Raw genomic sequence first — 20378 nt, 5'->3', positions numbered from 1 at the left:
AACATGTTGGCTCCTATATCAAGTCACTCACTCCTCTGGGGAAGTGATGCAGGAGAGGAAGCAGTGAGGAGTAATCAGCCTAACTTGGTGATGCTGCACATTGTAATGACATACTTTGTACCTTTCCTGATTCTTCAGCATTTCCTTTTCAGAAGTAAGGTTCAAAGTGCTGCAGGCTTTTAAAGACTAGAGTCAACAAACATTTGCTCGTTCAACAAACATTTGGTGAACATCGACTGCTAAAATAATTTTGTACAATGAAATTTTTTAGACCACTCATAAAAGTTCAGAGGAGAATTATTATTTGTTGTTGTTGTTGTTAACTGTCATCGAGTCAGTTCCGCCTCATAACGACCTTGTACAGGGTTTCCAAAGGGTGACTGGTGGTTTGAACCACAGTCCAGTGCTTATCCTACAGCGCCACACCTGTTGCCATCAGATTGGCTCCAACTCATGACAACTTTCTATGTAATGAACGAAATGTGGCTCAGTCCTGTGCCAGCTTCATGGTTGCTGATATGGTTAAACCCACCAAGTGTGCTAATTCCTAATTGTATGACCTTTGGAACCCTGCACCTCATTTGACCTTTTATGTTCCCACATCACTTTTTTCAATTTTGGACTGAGCCTGTGTGGCCAAACTTCTGTCCATGTCAATTCATCATAAGGCTTGTTTTCTAACCTTTCTAATCCTATGTATTTCCTGCACCATGCTTTACCAACTAGATCTAATGCTCCGACATCAGAAAGACCTGAGTCCAACCCCTCTGTGAGTCACTGAAAGTCAGTTTCCTCACTCTTACATGGGGAAAATAACAGCAGTTCATTCATACTGGTGTAGACCTAGGCAGAGCATACAAAGTGCCTAACCTGGAGTCCTAGTGTGACGCTGAACTGCAAAGTCAGTTTGAACTGCAAAGTCAAGGGTTCAAGCTCACCAGGTGCTTCTCAGAAATCCTATACAGGGTCTCTATGGGTCAGAACCGATTCAATGGCACTTAACAACAACAGCCTACATAAAACAGGTGGACTTCTGAAACATTAATAAAACAATAGCTAAAATGGCTTTCCACAAAAATAATAATGATCTCTTACAGGTACGGAACCAGGAAAGGAGGTAACACCATCAACAGTCTGTGAGCCTTTAGAAAAGCCGAGAACGGAAACTGACTTAGCAAACCCACAAAAGCCAATGTACACATGGTAGAATAAACAGAAGGATCAGACACTGCTAACATTAGGTACCTCTGGAAATGGAGATAAAGATGGGGCTTAAAAATAAGAGAATTAATTAAAGGTCTTTTTAAGAAGCAGTTAAAATATTAACTGAAAGACTTCCAAGTCCCCTCCCTCATTCCTTGCAGCCAAGCACAATCAAGGCACAGAGAGGTCATAATGAAATCAGGGCTATTAAGTGAAAGTCTGGATTCTGAATGCCAACATCCTTGATTGGATTCCCGACATAGCTCCCAGGATGCTGACCGGAAGGTTTTTATACTACCCAAAGTCTTAGATGAGATGCTATTTTATAGGGATTCTGGCCAGGCCAACTACCTAGACCCAAAGACAAATGTAAAAACTAAACTAAACCTGAAAGAAAACGTAGAAGTCCCATCAAATCCATGAAGCCTCCAGTCTGGATGCTCACCTGTGTGGACAGAGGTTATCACTATAAGAGACAGCAGGGCACCTCAAGACCCAGGCTCCCTGGGGTGGATAATAGTGGCACGCACAATGCAGTCCATAATCTAAGATGCTTTTCAGGGAGTCTAAGATATGCGTGGTTACATTTAGAAACCAGTAGCCTCTTTGCTAGTGTGTTCCAGGAATATCCCTAGATTTCTTCGTAAGTGTGTCTGGCACAGAGCTGTTGTTGTTCAGTGCTCTGGAGTTGTTTCTGACTCATAGTGACCCTCTATAGACTTCCCAAGGAGCAGTTAGTCGGTTTGAATGACCTAACTTGTGGTTAGGTCCGGAAGAAACAGTCGCTGGAGAAGGATGTCATGCTGGGTAGGGTGGAGGGTCAGAGAAAAAGAGGAAGACCCTTAACGAGATGGATTGGCCACGTGGCATCATTGATGGACTCAAGTGTGGCAGCAGTAGTGAGGTTGGCCCAGGATCAGACATTGTTTCGTTCTGTTGTGCATGGGGTCACTATGAGTCAGTTCCGACTCGATGGCACCTGACAACAACAACAACTTGTGGTTAGCAGTCAAATGCTTATCCTACAGTGCCACAGAACTAGTACCAGTAAACTTAAAAACAAAAATAAAACAGTTGCCATAGAGTTACGGCTATCTTGTGGCAGTTCCAAGTGTGTCACAGTAGAATTCTGCTCCATAGGGTTTTCAGTGGCTGTTTTTTCTTCCAAGGTGCTTCTGATGGACTTGAACCTCTATCCTTTCAGTTACCAGCTGAGCTTGGTACCACCCTGGGACTCCCAGTAAATGTTAACAGGTGTCTTGACAAAACACAAGGTCCAGAATTAAAAGACAAGATTTGAACACTCGACTGCTTTTGTAACTTTACCATTTATAGAAATTCCATAGTAGAGGGAAAGGAGGGTTGGATGAAAGAACAGGGATTTAAGTCTGTCACTGAACAGTATGAACTACATCAAGTCCTTTAATCTTTCTAGACATCAGTTACCGCTCTAGACATTGTTGTTATGGAGGTAAAATGAAAGGGCCAGATGAGACCATCTTTTTTTTTTCTTCTTTTTTTTTAACTTTTTATTGTGAATTGAGTGAAGATTTACAGACAAGATCATCAGGTTTATATTCAACAAATCATAGTTTGTTTCATCTCAATGATTGCAATTCCCTCCCTGGAACAGCAGTCATCTGCTTCCTCCCTGTGGCTCCTACTTCCTTTCCACCCACTTTCCCGTTCCTTCTTGCCACTGTCCTTAGGTACATGTTGCTCCTTTGATTTTGAATGACTGACCGCTCCATCATTCATAGAGCATACCTTACTAGTGTTGCTGTTCCTCATATATACCTATCTACTGTTTAGCTGGAGTCCTGGTGTGGCGCTGTGGGCCAATACATCAGACTGCAAAGTCATTTGAAATGCAAGATCGATGATTCAAGCTCACCAGCTGCTCCTTGGAAACCCTATACAGGGTCGCTATGGGTCAGAATCAACTCAACAGCACTTGACAACAACTAAACAGCAACTGTTTAGCTGAAAGAGGGTTGTTTTTTTTCCAGTTGTGAAGGATGGTCAAGGAACCATAGTCTCAGGTTTTTCCAGTCTCTTTCTGACAAGTAAGCCCTGATTGTTTGTTTTTAAAAGAATTTTTGAGTTTTGTTCCACATGTTATGCCACTCTGTCCAGACCTTCTAATGTGATCCCATTCAGGCAGTTGGCACCATCTAGTTCTCTGGTCTCGGGGTTGTGGAGACTGATGTTCACATGTTCCGTTAGTCCATTGGATTAATTGATTCCAGTGCATCGTCACTTCTCATCACTCTTCTTTCTTCAGCACATGGAGGGACCAATAGCTGCACCTAAGATGGCTGCTCTTGAGCTTTTACTATTCCAGACGCTACTCACCAAACTAGGATGTAGGTGGTGGAGATTATGTGCCGTGGTGTTGGTTCCGACTCATAGCGACCCTGAATTTGTTCCAACTCAATAGCCAGCCTGGATAGGGTTTCCGAGGCTGTAAATCTTCATGGGAACAGAAAGCCTTATCTTTCTCCCACGGAACAGCTGGTAGTTTTGAACTGCTGACGTTGAGATTAGCAGCCGTACTCACAACTACTACGCTACCAGAGTAGGATGTAGAACATTGTCTTTGTGGACAAGTGTTTTAGGACAAAACAAACAGGTTAACTTGGTTACTTTTCAAACTGAAGTGACTCAGAATAATGATGTATTACTAATAAATAATAAACTTAGAAAAAAAACAGTATGAGAGGGCTTCAAAAAGGTCATGGAAACTTTTCATTATCTTTCAGTTCCTTTTTCCACAAACTTTTTGAATCCCTCCCATACATCATGGAGATGAATGATAGCACTGTAAGAATCCTGAAGTATCAGCCAGGTGTTTACGTCACCTTGTCTAACCTCATTTACCCTATGGATAGATTCTCTTATCTCCAGTTTACAGAGGAGATGGGAGGGTGGGAGAACCAAACCTCTGATCATTTAAGTTTCTTGTATAACTTACAGACGGTGGGAGCCAGTGTGGTTTTTGAAGGTCTTGCCACAGTTCACTCATCTTTACCATGCACCTCGTTTCTGAACTTTACACTATGTTTCTCCAGTAAAACCATTCCATGCATCTTAATTCTTTCACCTGCGTTTGGTTTTTATAAGTTTATTGCCTGTCACTGGACAAATATGTGACACCCCCCCCCATAAAGTGGTATAGGAGAGTCATAAACAAACCAAGTCCCATATTTCTCTCACAAAGTTTATTTGCTCTGCGTTCTGAAAGTCCACATGCACACAAGTCTCAAAGGTTCTGTACATGTGAGATTACCTACAAGATGAACCCCTCCCTTTATGGGATGTGCAATTTTCCCATGAGCCAACTTGGCAGCACACAACAGCAGCTGCAGTTTTTCCCTGCCTCCAACCTGCAGCTCACTGTTGATGAATGGATCACATGACATACCAATTGTCCAGTGAGATTACAGACTAAATTTATGAGTAAATAATAAAACAGCTAAACACTGGACTGCAAGGTCAGTTTAAACCTCAAGATCAGCACTTCACAACAATGTGTATAAAGTTGTTTTCTGATTAATGTTGATTCTGGAGTTTCTAAAACTAAGAAAAGGACATTTAATAGATTTGATGAAGCAAACAAAAAAATCTTTTAAGAGACTTTCGAGGAAGACCGTAGGTGAAATCTCCCTCCAGCCTTTTGCTATGATTCTGTTGTTGTTAAGTGTCTTCGAGAATCAGTTCTGACTCTAACACCCTGTACAGTGTTTACAAGGATCAGCTGATGGATTTGAATCACTGACCTTGCAGTTAGCAATGCAATGCTTATCCTACAGTACCACACAGGACCTTGTTGTTGTTGTAAAGTGCCATCTAGAATCGGTTCTGACTCATACCAATCCTGTACAGGGTTTACAAGGAGCCGTTGGTGGATTTGAACTACTAACCTTGCACTTAGCAGCCCAATGCTTATGCTACAGCACCACACCAGATTTCTGTTGTTGTTGTTGTTGTTGTTGTTGTACAGTGCCATTGAGAATCAGTTTGGACTCTTAGCACCTCTGTACAGGAATTACAAGGATCGACTGGTGGATTTGAACCACAGACCTTGTGGTTAGCAGTCCAGTGCTTACCCTACAGTACCACACCAGGACTCTGTAGAAGGTCTGAAAAGACACGATCAGTTTGATAAATGAAAGAGTCACTGTTGACATCTATTGCCATTATTAGTGAAAACAATTATGGAGAAAATATATCCCAAAGGCATTTAGAGTGAAATGGTGTATACTTAGCATTTTTCATTCTTTAAAGTAACTTAAAACTCTTTATTTTAAATAAAGTCATCCTAAGGTCCATGTCACTTCTTGGATGACAGTTTTCTGTGCTCTTCTTTCTCCCACTGTGCCCTCAACTGTGATTTCAGTCAGTGTTCCTGGCTCAGTGGTAGGCTGCTCCTCATTCAGCCCCAGTTAGTGTACTAACCCTAACTCCTGTCCCCACCCACCTGCTTGTCAGTGATGCTGAGCAGGTTTCAACAGAGCTTCCAAACTCAGACAGACTAGGAAAAAAGGCCTGGCAATCGTGCTTCCAAAAGTCAGCCAGTGAAAACCCTACGGACTATAACGGTCTAATCTGCCCCCAGTCATTGATGGTGCGGAACCAGACAACATTTCGTGCTACAGTGCATGGGGTTACCATAAGCAAGAGGTCAATGTGACGGCAGCTAACGACTGGAATAGCGCCATTCTTTCTTCTCTTTGGTAGTCTCTTCCCCATGCCCCAGCACCAAAGTACAGTCCTAAGAAGACCCTCCTGCCCTTCTCCGTGCCGGTGAGATTGATGGTTCTGAACAGTAGCTAGCACATGAGTGGTGGATGTTCATTCATTCATTCCTCAAACAAACCTTCACTAAGTGCCTACCATTGTCACCCACAAGATATAAAGATTTAGTCCTGGTGTGGCACTGTAGGATAAGCACTCAACCATAAGGTCGGTTTGAACTGAAAGTCAGTGGTTCAAACTCACCAACCATTCCTCAGAAACCCTGTACAGGGTATCTATCAGTCGGAACCAACTCGACGGCACTGAACAACAGCAACAGATGTAAATATCTGCTATTGCTCTCTGCTCGATGGCACTGAACAACAATTGCCTATCTCTATGGGGTTTACATTCTACTGGGTTGAAGCTTTTGAAACAATTTATGGTAAGAGAAGATGAATAAGCCCCATAAGAATGTGAAGTATATGAAATGTATACCAAGGGGAGTGAGGTTGGGGAGAGTGATTCCACCCCGGGGGGGCGGGGGGGTGTGAGTGATGATGGCATCATGATGGCATTCACTTTCTTTTGCCTTTCTTCATAAGGCTGGTGGAATGTTTCCTGCTCCCCTGACTTGCTTTTGCAGTTCTTGTTCATAGTCTCTGTGTGGATTTGGAGTTGTCTGGGTTGTGTAGGAGCAGTAGAATAGACGGTGGTTCATTAATTTGGACAAGGAAGCAAGAGTGTCTGTTTCCACTGGCCTCTAATTTCCATCCTCAGTTGACATTCAAGTGGTTGTGTGAGAAAGGTTGAACCTCTATTGTACATGAATTAGCTTTATCCTCCTGTTTGCCTCACATTTGGCCAGAGACTGAACTTTAGTCCTCTTTAGAAGGTTAAACAGGAAACATTACTCCAGTTATGTTACAATGTTCTCCTTTCAGAGAAAATTCCTAAGTAGACAACTAGCTTATTTTACAGGGGAAGACATGGTAGACTTTATGAGGCTAGAAATTGGCCACATGCTTGCTTAGAGATTGGGACCAAAGGTGACAGAACAGTGAGCTGGGAGGGGTTAGCAGCTCGGACTCACTGTCATCATTGTGAGAAGAGGTCACCGTGTTGTGGTGATAACCGTGGCATAGTGGTTTGTCCTAGGGATGATCTTAAGAATTTAGGTCTGTTTAGAGTCACGGTGTGGCACTGTGGGTTAGTGTGCTTGATTGTAAAGACAGTTTGAACCACATGGTCAGAGGTTCAAACTCACCAGTCACTCCTCGGAAACCCTACACAAGGTCGCTCTAGTCATTTGTTTAATGACAAGCCGTGTCTTTAGAACTGTGTGCCTTGCAGGCCTCCATCTCATCTTCAAGTATTGGTACATAAAGGCAAGGCTAAAGAACGTACTGACTGCTCTGACCACCACACTTATTTATATAGATTTTACTGGTTTTCAGAAGGTAAAATCATTTTTGAAAGGAGAGCAAATGTGAAGGATTTTCTTTTGGACAATAATTCTCTGATCTTGGGCAACTTACAGACCTCAGTTTCCTTAATGTTTTCATCTGTGGTAATGTTTATTACATATAGTTATTGTGAAAATTGGTAAAACGTATTGTGAATAATCATAACAGTGATAACCATTGCTGGCATCTATTGGGTTCGTACATGTGTTTTGAGTTTTGTCTGTACTGAATTAATGCCACAGGTCGTAATGTGGTGCCGACTCCTGGGAAGGGTGCCATCAATAATAGCTATTACTGTAATTGCTGTTACAATTATTAGAGAATGTAAGTGACAAGGAATGAAAAGTTACACTTCTCTATTGTCAAGTTGTTAGGGATTGTTGTTGTTAAGTGCCATTTAGTCAATTCCGACTCACAGCGACCCTGTATAGAATTTCCGAGGAATGGCTATTGAGTTCCAATACTACCCTCGCAGTTCAAACTGACCTCACAGTCCAGTGCTTATCCTGCAGCGCCACACTAGGACTGCCAAGTTATTAGCAAAGCATCATAGGACCATGTACAAGAAACAAATTAAGCATGGTTGCCCCTGTATTCTAGAAGTTTCTTTTCTATAACACGTAACGACTCTAAAGAGGAGAGAGAGAAAGGAAGAGAGAGCCTGCATTCATACAAATAGACAATTGCATCAGCAAGCACAGTTTGTTTGCTTGTTTTTTGCTTTGCTTTGTTTTGTTTTGTTGCCCTCAGTATGTGTTCTGCCACATGGCTCTTAGACAACAGATGTAGCATTCACTGTTTATGAGCTTTCATTGCAATAACATGCTGAAATGCAGTTTTGAAAAGCCTCTGACTTTTTTTTAAAGTTTTGTGGGGATACCTTGGATTTAGGTGAAATGTGTCCTTTAAGTCACCTTTCACATAATAAGAGTTCATTTACACTGTTCATTATAGGCCAGAAAGCAAGCAAAGTGTTTGTTTTTTAATTATCCTGCAGAAAAGTGTGTGCCCCCTTGTATTCGAGTCCCCTGTGGTACAGACCACACTCATCTTATTTGAACACAACATTGGAGGAAGACATGTCATCCAGGCAACTTGAGTGGGTGATCTCATTGGAAACTTACAGAGGTTGGCTGACAGAATCCATTTTCTTTCTAAATGAGAAAAATAATCCATTCTAATGTAGGCATTATTTCTTTTAACTGTTAACACTGAAGAATAATACATTAAATAATGAATGATGTGATCACAACTGCTAAGTGGGTATTTGTGGCTAAAAATCAAATTTTCAAGATAGTAACATAAACAACAACAACAAATTCAAACATTGTTTTACTTGAAACAAATTAGCAGTGAGGATATGTCCTAGAAACATCAGACTAAAAAAGTAGTGACTCTAAGTGATTATGAAAACACTGATGTCAGCCATTTCTGAGAAGTTTAAATTGTTTCATGAAATGTCAACATGGAAAAGTAACACTTCTAAATTAATATGATGTGTACACAATTTAAAGAGAGTAGTGGATTACACACTGGGCTATTAACCATAAGATCAGCAGTTTGAATCTACCAGTTGCTCTTCAGGCGAAAGATGAGGCTTTCTGCTCCCATGGTTTTAAATGTATGTGTAACTAACCAATAGATCTGTGTTGGAAGAAGTGCAGCCAGAGTGCTCCTTGGAGGCCAAGATGGCCAAACTTCGTCTCTCCTACTTTGAACATATTGTCAGGAAGGGCCAGTCACTGGAGAAGGATACCATGTTTGGTAAGGTGGAGCGTCAGAGAAAAAGAGGAAGACCCCCAATGAGATGGATTGGCAAAGTGGCAGCATCAGTGGGCTCAAGCGTGGCAACAGTTGTGAGGTTGGCCCCAAATTGAACAGTGTTTCATTCTGCTATGCATAAGGTAACCGTTATGAGTCAGTACCAACTCGATGGCACCTAACAACAACAACAAATGAATAGATTGCATATCTTAAGTAGTTTCCCAATGGTTTCAGGCATATTTTCAATGTATATGTTTATGCCTGCCAGTACACATTCTGGAGGATCTTTGCTTGGGGAAAATGGAGTTCACTTTATATTCAGGTCCTGGTGGCATAGTGGGTTAAGTGTTAGCCTGCTAACCTCAAGGTTCATGATTCAAATCTGCCAGGGGCTCCAAAGGAGAATGAAGACCTACCATAAAGATTCGGTCTCAGGAACTTTAGGAAGCAGTTCTACTCAAGAACTAGGAAGCCCTGGGCTGCTCACTGGAAGATCAGTGGTTCAAACCAACTAGGTTCTCCTTGAGAGAACTCTATTTCCATAAAGATCACAACTTGGAAGCCCTATTAGCAGTACCATCCTGTCTTACAGGATCATCGTAAGGCAAAATCAACTCTGCAGCAATATAATATTTGGTGGGGGAGGTGGTTACATAAAGTAAACTTAGTAAACAATTACGGTAAAACTTGAGAAAGCCAGAACCTATATAATGTGGAAACCTGTCAGAGAAGGAATACTCAAATATTCCCACTAAAACAAGCAATAGATAAGACTGTAACCTATCAAAGGCAGAAAACTTTTAAGACCCAGAAAAATAAGGCCTTCTCATTAGATTCCAGTTCTCACAGGTTTCAATGTCTATCCTATGAAAGCATTTGTAGTTCGGTGATAGAATTCTCCCCTTCCATGTGGGAGACCCAGGTTCAATTCCCCAACAAGATGCCTCAAGAAAAGCCATCATCTGTCTTTCAGTGAAGGCTTGTGTGTTGCTATTATGCAGAACGCATCTGATTGGACTTTTCAGACCAAAACTAGAAAGAAAGGCCTGGCTCCCTTCTTCCAAAATCAGCCCGTGAATGCCCTGTGGATCACAACACTTCAGGTCTAGTGTACATGAAATCACAGGAGTCTGAAGCCAACTAGACAGCACCAGACAACCCTACCACCATTATATCAGTAATCGACTCCTTATTTGAAAGCCTCCTAATAAAAGAAGATCAGGCAGAAGGGAAATGAGAGTGGTAGGAAAAGCAGATCGCCCATTCTGACCCTTTCTTCCCAACATGCAGCTGTCATTCAAGCTGCTGAAGAGGCCAAGTCCCCCCACTGTCCCATCAACCCTTTAAGTACTCATGTTAGATGTCTTATGGAAGGTACACCAAACTCATGAGGCAAATGTGGACAAAGGTCAGTAGGGCACATTTTCTAGAAAACTCCTAACAGGCTAAAAAGATAACCATATATAAAATAAAATTTAAAAAAAAAAAAACACTCTTGTTAAAACAGACCTCTTTAAAGCATTTCAGGATTAATTCTGTCCGCAAAGTTTAAAAGGAAGTTATTTCTGGCAGCACATTTCTTTTAAAAAAAAGAATGGTGCGTACTCCTTACTGCCTAAATACCATATTTCAATTTTAAAGAGCTTTTTCAATCCAAATTCTAGCTACAGCCAGTCTTTTCTCGTCACCTTGGGCTAAAAGTGCATCAATAATGGAATAATGCCAGATATGATTATTGACTGCCAAGAATGTGTATAGAAATCTAGTGACTGACTCCACACCGTGAAATAATCAGACCCTGACAGAGCTGACGCTTGTGTAAACTAGAAAACCTAAGGGCACTATTAAAACATCCACATCTCCATTTACTCTGACTTCTGATGAGAAGAGGTTACAGAAGGGTATGAAAGAGTAGATGGGTAGAAAGCTAAATTTAGTATTGTTATTTTAAGTGTGTGGAGTCTGTTCCAACTTATAGCGACCCTGCATAGAGTTTCTGAGGTTGTAAATCTTTGCAGGAGCAGAAAGCCTCATCTTTCTGTAGTGGAACGCCTGGTATGTTGGAACTGCTGACCTTGCGGTTAGTAGCCCAATATGTAACCACTACACCACCAGCAGCTCTTCATTTAGAACAGGTGAGGAACCTTTTTTTCTGCCAAAGGCTATTTGGATATTCACAGGCCATACAAATTTATCAACTTAAAAATTCACCTGCTATAACATGATGTCTGATATGGCTGCCTTGGCAGAGCCATACCATATGATTTTGCGTGTCTTCTGTGGCCCACAGAGTCCTGGTGCGGTGCTGTGGGTTAATGCGCCAGACTACAAAGTTGCTTTGAACCACAAGATCGGAAGTTCAAGCTCACCAGCTACTCCTCGGAAACCTTATACAGGGTCACTATGTATTGGAACTGACTCGACTATACTTAACAACAACCTATATAGGTTCAAACCAACCTTGCAGTCCAGTGCTTGTCCTATAGTGCCACACCAGTACTCCACCTCTCAGCACTGGACTCTGCTCTTCAGCTATGTATGGGCCACATTGGCTTTTTTTTCAGGTCCTTGGGCGCCCTCTGGGTTTCCAGGCCTTCAGACTCTAGGTTCCCTCCATCTGCATTGCTTTTCTGTGATCCTCCCAAGGTTTAGAACTGGTTCATTCCAGTTCAGCCGCCTGTTGAGAGTTTGCGTTTTTCACCCCACATACACAGACTCTATATGTTAGCAAAATCCCTAGGTGATTTCTTATTGAAATGTGCATTCTGATTGTTTATAGGTGGAAATGCAAATTTTCAGCAAGGAGTCAAACCAAAACAAACCAGTTCAAAGCCCTGGATCCTACAAATACACACACACACATAGTGGATCTCACTTGCCATGTTCCTGTATTCTTGAAAGTCAGTAATCAAATGTGAATATTAATTGGTCTTCTCTGATATAAATTATGTGCTAAATAGAGGACATTGTCTGAAAAATAACTGCATTCTAATGCGTCCATTGGAATCTTGGTGTAGTGTTACAGGATAATGCACTGGACCACAAGGTCAGTTTCAATAACAAGGTTGGCGGTTCAAACTCACCAGCTGCATCTCGGAAACCCTGTACAGAGTCGCTCTGGGTCAAAACCAACTCCACAGCACTTAACAACAACAGTATACTTATGTATGTGTGTGTGTGTATATATATATATATATATATATATATATACATATACAAGTAACTTCTTGGGACCAGGTGGCATTTAGCATAATTTATCAATCTTTAACCACTATAGTAAACGATCCAAGTAGTTTTAGCTTTGTTATGAAGTCTAAACTTTGAATGGCATTTATACCCAATTTAAACTTTTAATACTAAGGTGTTTTTTTTTTTTTTTTTCCATATTTCTATATAACCAAACCAAAAGCAAAACTCCTTATCGTTGAGTAGATTTGACTCACGATGACCCCATTTGTCACAGACTAGATTGTTCCATAGGATTTCTTTGGCTATAATCATTACAGAAGCATTTAGCTAGGTCTTCCTTCTGAGTTGCTGCTGGATAGTTTCAAATCAACATCATTAAGTTAGCAGGCAATAGTAGCTGCTTGTGCCACCCAGGCTCCTTTCTATGAAACACAGTATGTTATACAAGTAAGACACCTGATAAAGTTCCACATCAGACAGCTTAGAGGAGAATAGCTCCTTGGAGTCCTGGTGTGGCACTGTAAAGTAAGCACTCAATCATAATGTCTGTCTGAACTGCAAGATTGGCAGTTCAAGCTCCAAGTCACTCCTTGGAAATTCTATACATGGTCACTATGATTCGGGACAGACCTGATGGCACTTAACAACAACAACGTTAGGTAGATTCTGTGATCCAGAAAGCATTCTTTTTATTTTTTTAAATGAGTACTATGTGTGATGCTGTAGGATCAGCACTGCACTGCGAACCACAAGGTCAGCAGTTCAAACCCACTATCTACTCCTTGGAAACAAGATTGCTAGAAGTCGGAACTGACTTAACAGCACTTAACAACAACATGTATTGGTCATTGGAGTCTTGGTATGGCACTACAGGATAAGCATTGGACTGCTGACCACTAGATTGGTAGTTCAAGCCCACCAGCCACTTCTTGGAAATACTATACAGGGTCACTGTGAGTCAGAACTGACTCAAAGGCACTTAAAAACAATAGCATCAAGTGATAGTAATTAAGTCTTTTCATAACTGCCCTCTTGAAATTTAGGTGTGGTCCTGTGAGTTGATTTTTACCAAGTAAATATGAACATTTAACTTTTGCTCAACTCCAGTCTTGCATCCCATGCATGCTGTGATCATGAAAGTACATGTTGTGACCTGAGCCTCCATCAACATGTGTCACAAGTGATTAGAGAGACCCCCATTGGTCATGTAACATGTGTGAGAGATAAACATGTGTTTTCATTAAATTTCTGATGTTGGGGGTATTTTTTGTTGCAGTAAGACCTAGAGTATCTTAACTGATACAAACATCTTGGGCAAAAATTAAGCATAGTCCTTCCAAATTGGTTGATTCCCTGGATTTAGTACTTTTATTTTGTATATTAGTTTAGTACTTACATTTAGTACTTTAAAAAAAGATCCATTATCTTGTTGAAAACATTCTTAAGGTCTATTTCCCTCCACTGGAATCAATAATATTGTATAGCTTGATTCTTTTAATTGCTGAAATGGTGACTTAATGACTGTGTTCTACATTTGTTGGCATGAAATTAAATCTGTTCTGAGCAAGTTCTTACAACTCTGTTTACTTCCAAAAATGATTGTCAGTGCTTTCAAGCTACCTTGAAAAACAACTGTATGAAAATATTGTCATTGTTGCGAATTGCCACCGCATCAATTTAGATTCATGACGACCCTTGTGTGCCGAGTAGAAATGTTGCAAAAGGTCAACAGGTCTATCTTTTGAGATGTCACTGAGTGGTTATGAACCACCAACATTTTGGCTAGTAATTGAACATTTAACTGTTCATGCTATCCAGGGACACCTGTGGAAAATATTGTTGTTGTTAAGTACTGTGGAGTCGGTTCCGACTCATAGTGACCCTGCACAGGGTTTCCAAGGCTATAAGTCTGTATGGGAGCAGAAAGCCTCATATTTCTCCCTCGGAACCGCTGGTAGTTTCAAACTGCTGACCTTGTGGTTCACAGTCCAATTCATAACCATTTGCTTTAAAACTCATTTGGCTTACTTAAAATTTCTTTGATATAAAATAAGGTACTTAACTAATTCAAACAGTGACTTTCCATACTAATTTAATCACCACTGGATAATTATTTGAAAAAATCAAATAATTCTAATAAACCCCTTGGACAGATTGTTATAATGGAAATGCTCAATTCACTTATTTATAATCATACTGTGGTGGTGTTGGTTATGTGCCATGGAGTTGGAACCGACTCATAGCGACCCTGTACAGGATTTCCGAGGCTGTAAATCTTTACGGGAGCAGAAAGCCTCATCTTTCTCCTGCAGAACAACTGGTAGTTTCAAACTGCTGACCTTGAGGTTCGCAGCCCAATTCGTAACCATTACACTACCAGAGCTCCTTGATACTGTAGCCATCCAGAATTCTAGTAGAATGAATGTGGCTTAGCTTATCATCATCAGAAAACAGAAGATAAAACTATTCTGCTTTTGGAGAAGTCAATTTCAATCTCTTGTATGTGGTTGTTAGTTATCATGGTGTCTGTTCTAGTCATGGAGACCGATATGTGCATCATAGAATGACTCATTAGGGTTTCCAGACTGTGACTTTTTGGAAGCAGGTCACTAGACCGGTCTTCTGAGGAATCTCTGGGTGGGCTTGAACAGCCAATCTTCCTTTTTCTGCTAATACCTCTTGTGAAGTCAACTATAAGATATAAAATGAGATTGCTTCCTTAGAGATTGTCGTTGTTGTTAAGTGCCGTCGAATCAGTTCTGACCCATAGCGACCCTGCATAGGGTTTCCAAAGAGTGGCTGGTGAGCTTGCAACACCAACCTTGTGGTTCAAACTGACACAATAAATGAAAAGTTGCTGGGTAGTGTACTTCTTCTTGATGTAAAGAAAACTAAAATCCTCACCACTGTACCAATAAATAACATCAAGAAAAAAGAGGATTGATTTTGTCTGAGACTTCATTTTGCTTGGATCAACAGTCATGGAGGCAGCAGTCAAGAAATCAAATAAGGTATTGCATTAGGCAAATCTGTTGCACAAGACCTCTTTAAAATGTTCAAGAGCAAAGATGTCAGCTTGAGGATTAAGGTGTGCCAGACCTAAGCCATGGTATTTTCAATAACCTCATATGCATATGAAAGTTTGACAATGTATTAAGAATACTGTAGAAGAATTAACACATTTGAGTTATGGTGTTTGGGGAGAATATTAAAAGTACCATAGACAGCCAAAAGAATAATTAAATCTATGTTGAATGAAATACAACCAGAATGCTCCTTGGAAGCCAGGATGGCTAGACTTCCTCTCTCATACTTCAGATATGTGAACAAGAGGGACCAATTCCTGGAAAAGGACATCATACTTGGTAAAGTAAAAAAGCAAAAAAGACGACCCCCAACGAGATGGACTGACGCAGTGGTAGCATCAATGGGCTCAAACATAACAACAGTTGTGAGGAGCATGCAGGACCGAGCAGTGTGTCGTTCTGAGTCTGTACTAACTCGACAGTCACAAACAACAACAATGATCTGACAATTAAATCAAATTTTTCATTTTTAAGGTGCCATAATATACGAGAGCTCATAATAAGGAGCTCTGGTAGTGTAATGGTTACTTACGAATTGGGCTGCAATCCGCAAGGTCAGCAGTTTGAAACTACCAGCTGCTCCGCAGGAGACAGACGAGGCTTTCTGCTCCCGTAAAGATTTACATCCTCAGAAACCCTGTTCAGAGTCGCTATGGGTCGGAACTGACTCGACGGCACTTAACAACATAATATTCTACCACCTCTCTGAGCTTAAATAAAGTAGGTTGTTATCACTGTCAAGTTGGCCCCTGACGATTGGAGATACCAGGCACAAAGAGGTTGGACCACAGTGAGCAATAGGATTTTTATTGGCTGATTTTTCTGATAGCTGCCCTGGCCTTTCTTTTTGGTCTGTCAGCATCAGTGAAAGGTGTTCCGCATCATAACAGCACACTGCTCTTTGTGTGTTGTATAGTGAAGTATATTGTGTTTGTGTGAAGTGTGTTTGTGTGAAGTATATTGGCGGGGAATCAAATCCCTGTCTCCCACATGGAAGGTAAGATCCCTACCATTGAAACTCCGCAGTTCTCACTTCACCTGCCTTAGATATGTATTTTTATCCAAGAAGATTGCTTGAAAACAGTTGCCTGCGTGAAGTCAATCCTAGTATAAAGATACTACATTTGCAGGTTGATAATATAGAAATCTGTCTTCTCTAAAAAGTCTCCTGATTCTAGTTATCAAGTAATTTTCCTTTTCTAATTTTCCTAATTTTCATATACTTTGTTCTTAGATGCTGTGGTTCAAATTTATTTATCTGATTACATGTTTTGAGCCGTGATGCGGCATTGTAGAATAAGCACTGGCAACCACAAGGTCAGCAGTTCAAACCCACCAGCTGTTCCTCGGAAACCTTATAGAGGATCACTATGAGTCAGAACTAACTCAACCACACAGAACAACAATAACATATGTATATAAGCTGGCTTCAAAAAGTTCATGGAAAAAATGGGATGAAAAGATCATGGGATTTTTCCACGAGCTTTCTGAAGCCCTCTCCTATACATATGTATGTGGTATGTATATACTGTGTTCATACACTCTCTTTGTGTAAGGAAAGTCTCTGAGGATTCATATTTAGTGCCTTTAAGTCTTCACTCCACGAAGGTCCCTCATTAACATTCAGTCCCAAGAGCTCTTCCCTCAACTCCTACCACTTTTCTCCAGGCATCCAGCTTCTTGCTTTCTCTGGGATTTCTCTATACCACAGAACTTCCTCCTGCTGGGCCCAGAAAAAGGGAAGTGAGATTTCTTCCCACACTTCCGAAGAGAATCTCACAGGACTACAGCTGCCTAAATCCTGTCAGACTCTGTGGAATAAAAGACATATAAGAAAGGATGGAGAAGGGAAGTCCCTCCCCCAGAAGCAGGGAAGGCGTCTGCAGCATCTTAGACATGTTGTGTTGCTTCCTTCAGGAACTAGGGCGGTGAGGTTTGAGGGAATCTTGAGAAAACCAACAGTTCCTTTCTGCATTGACATCTGGGGATCGGTGAGCTCACTGTAATCGCATAAATAGAGTTGATTTGATTGTCTCCAGCATCAGTGAGACTAAGAAAAGAATGATACGTTTACTCTAGACCCTGACAAGTGTATTCACTTCCCAAAGAAATATCATTATTTCCAGCAAAGGAGAAATGTGTTTGATGTGCTGTTTAAATAAACCTGCCACTACCTGACAGTAGTTTGCAAACATTTTTGAAAACTGGGTGGATGCTTTTTTCAAGTGACAAAGGCCCTCAGTGGGAAACAGTAAAAGGAGCTACTGCTTGAATGGACCTCCCTGTTGACACCCAGGCATCTCTGTAGAACCCCGGGCTCCTTTTCAAAATGCTTTGTGGAAAAGGGACTCCTAGGTATGAAGGTATCTTTTTCTCTGCAATAGAAACTCTCAAACTTTTCTGAGAAAGAATCACCTGCTGCTTCTGTTTAAAATGCAGATTATTAGGACTTGGCCTGGAGACTCCCATCTGGGAAGTCATGAGTGGGGCCTAGGAATCTGTATTATAACAAACACCCAGATGAGTCAGTGGGTGGATGATTACTTGAGAAACACTACTCTAAAAACATCCTGAGGGTCCCTCCAGTGGCTTTGCCTAACTCCCAGCAGATCCCAGTTTATTTAGGTACTTAGTTTACAAGCTTCACATACTATATAAGAGCTTCTGCTTGCTAAGGGAAGAAGTATCTTCCCTACCTCTTTCATCATCTCCCGACTTAATTCTCTTCTCCTATTCTTAGAGCGCCCTAGATGCCGCAGGGTTCTCAACCCCTATGCTGGGTCTGCTCCATCTGAACTGCTTTGGTTCCCTAACCTCCCGTTCTCTCGTGTGTTTCCAACAACCTCTTCCTTCCTCTAGCCTTTCGAAGTTTTGTTTGCTAGCTTCGTTCTTTATTTATAATGAAGCAGATCTCATTAGCCCTTTCCTTCCCCAACAAACAAATCCCCAAATAGACTTTTAACAATGGATCGAAACCAACTGGATGGCACTTAACAACAACAATAAATAAACAAATATGGAGTCATGGTGTGGTGCTGTAGGATAAGCACTGTACTGCTAACTGAAAGGTCAGTGGTTCAAACCCACCAGATAATCCTCAGAAATCCTATACAAGGTCACTATGAGTCAGAACCAACTCAACAGCCATCAATAGCAGCAACATTAAACAAATATGAGGGAATATAAAACATCTTGTGGGAAAATCCCACTAACTTTTCATTCCATTTTTCCACAAACTTTTGAAGCCCCCTTGGATACAACTGATTAATTAATGCAAATGCACCCAGCCATTAAGTATATAAATGCTTCCATATTACAAGGTGCTAGGTATCGTGTGGATACAAAAAAATATAAAAACAAATCTAAACAAGCCATGCATTTAAAATAAAGTCCACAATGAGGTATCACTACACACCCACTAAAGTGGTGATTATCATAAAGACAATGCCAGGTGTTAGTTAGCAGGATAGGGAAACTGAAACTATCATACATTTCTGGTGGGAATGTTTTCTACTCTGAATGCAGTTTGGCAATACCTTAAATAGTTAAATATAGATTTACCATATAACTCAGCAATTCCATTCCTAGGAATATAACCCAAGAGATATTAAAACACGTGCACACAAAGACATGCTTGTTAATGTTCATAGAAGCATTAATCATTGTTGTTGTTGTTAAGTGCCGTAGAGTAAGTTCCAACTCGCAGTGACCCTGTATAGGGTTTCTGAGGAGCAGCTGATGAACTTGAACCACCGACCTCATGATTCAAATCAACCTTGCATTCTAGTGCATTAACCCACAGCACCACACCAGGAAATTGAAAGCAATCCAAATGTCCATCAATTGATGAATGGATAAATAAAATGTGGCACACCCATACAATGAAATAACACTCAGCAATGAAAAAAAGGAAATATTGATACAAGCTGGTACAACATGAATGAACTTCAAAAATCATTATGCTAAGCAAAAAATGCTAGACACAAAAGTATGCATATTGTTTGATTCCATCTCTATGAAATGTTTAGGAAAGGGTAAGTTGTAGACAGAAAGTTGATCAGTGTTGCAGGGCCTAACTGTATATGGGTATAAGGAAATTCTCTGGAGTGATGATACTGTTCTAAAACTGTTTTGTAATGATGGGAACTAAACAACTCTATAAATTTATTCAAATCATTATAGATTTTATAATGGAATTATATGAAATGCAATTGTACTTTAGTAAAGTTCATTTAAAACAAGAAGCCATATACCATAATGAAATAATTCATAGTTCTTTTCTATGATCAAGGAATCAACATTATGTTCAAAGTGTGGTCTGTTGATCCCTCAGGGTGGGATGCAGGGGTATCTCTGGGACTTTCTTAGTAGTCTCTGAGGTCAGGTCCATATGCACACTAATTCTAAGATGTCTTTGTGTGGACATTTGCAGAGTAACCACAGGTAAAACATGTGGTCCCTTAGCCTACAAGGCAGTGGCACCAAATCTTATTGGTAGTCATTATACTCTTCACTGGTATGGTGCTGTAGGGTAAGCACAGGACTTCTAACTACAAGGTAGGCAGTTCAAACCCACCAGCCGCTCTCAGAAACACTGTACCAACTCAACGGCACACAACTCTATTCTTTACCACCATGCATGGGGTCGCATGAGTCGGTTCCAACTCGATGGCACCTGACAACAACTCATAATAGAGAAATTAATTTCCAGTGTTACTTAGAATTTCCTTGAGGGAGCAGTAAAAAGTCTTCCATTTTAGGCCTTGGCTGCATATATTTTAATATTATCTATGATGAAATAGGAAGTACACAAAAAGCATTTTTCTGCATACCAAAGTAAGATGGCTGTGTCAAGGAAAAGTACTTCTGCAGTTTTTAGAATTGCAAGTTCAACTTGTTGTTGTTAAGTGCCATCGAGTCGGTTCCGACCCAT

The 20378-nt window shown here is 40.8% G+C and overlaps 1 protein-coding gene across 1 annotated transcript in view; it reads left to right on the top strand.

Annotated features, from left to right (window-relative positions):
• LOC102810537 (chromosome unknown open reading frame, human C1orf21) overlaps positions 1 to 20378 on the top strand; it is a 353780-nt gene that overhangs the window by 278602 nt on the left and 54800 nt on the right. The window lies entirely within an intron of this gene.

Source organism: Chrysochloris asiatica, unplaced genomic scaffold (assembly GCF_000296735.1).
Source record: "Chrysochloris asiatica unplaced genomic scaffold, ChrAsi1.0 scaffold00203, whole genome shotgun sequence".
Classification (NCBI taxonomy): domain Eukaryota; kingdom Metazoa; phylum Chordata; class Mammalia; order Afrosoricida; family Chrysochloridae; genus Chrysochloris; species Chrysochloris asiatica.
The sequence above is the reverse complement of the archived record's forward strand: the minus strand, read 5'-3'. Positions and strand labels throughout refer to the sequence as shown.